The following is a 1,103-nucleotide window of genomic DNA, read 5'->3' on the forward strand; positions in this document are numbered from 1 at the left end:
TCCTTCCTTCCTTCCTTCCTTCCTTCCTTCCTTCCTTCCTTCCTTCCTTCCTTCTTTCCTTCTTTCCTTTTGATGGAAATTCGCTCTTCTCACCCAGGCTGGAGGGTAGTGGCACAATCTCAACCCACTGCAACCTCTGCCAGCAGGATCAAGTGATTCTCCTGCCTCAGCCACTCAAGTAGCTGGGATTACAGGCATACACAACCATGTATGTAACCATGCCGGGCTAATTTTGTATTTTTAATAGAGACGGCGTTTCTCCATGTTGGCCAGGATGAACTTGAATACTGGACTCAGGGGATTCACAAGCCTCGGCCTCCCAAAGTTCTGGGATTACAGGCCTGAACCACCGCGTCCGGCCGCTCATTGTATCTTGGAAGTAAATAACATGTTACGAGTTTTACAGGTTTGTAAGTGGAAGGAACGTGGACTTGAAACTTTGGACTTGGTGTTGGAATGAGTCAAGAATTTGGGGGACTGTTTGGAAGAGAGGATTGTATTTTACCATGTGAGTAGGACATGAGATTTAGGGGTCGGGGTATAATGATATAGTTGAGATGTCCCCTCCAAATCTCTTGTTGAAATGTAATCCCCAGTGTTGAAGGAGGGGTCTGCGGGGAGGTGTTTGGGTCATGGGGGTGGATCCCTCATGACGGGCTTAGCACCATCCCCTTAGTGACGAGTGCGTTCACTCAGATCTGGTTGTTCACAAGTGTGTGGCCTCTCCTCACCCCTTGCTCCCACTCTCACCATGTGGCGTGCCCACTCCTGCTTCACCTTCCGCCGTGAGGAAAAGCTCCCTGAGGGCCTCCCCAGAAGCTGAGCAGAGGTGGGTGCCATGCTTGTGCAGCCTGCAGAACCGTGAGCCAATCTAACCTCTTTCCTTCATAAATTACCCAGCCTCCAGTATTTCTTTACAACAATGCAAAGAACGGTCTAATACACCCAGAAAGCAGAGACTGGCATGAGTAAAATATTACTTAATGTAATATATATGAATATTTATACTTATATTATGCATGCAGAAATCTACCAAATCCATCTCCAGGAGACATGATAATAAAGAATTTGTTTTCTTCTTTACTTGTGTTTCCTGTAAAGAC

Source organism: Piliocolobus tephrosceles, chromosome 13 (assembly GCF_002776525.5).
Source record: "Piliocolobus tephrosceles isolate RC106 chromosome 13, ASM277652v3, whole genome shotgun sequence".
NCBI classification, from domain to species: Eukaryota; Metazoa; Chordata; class Mammalia; order Primates; family Cercopithecidae; genus Piliocolobus; species Piliocolobus tephrosceles.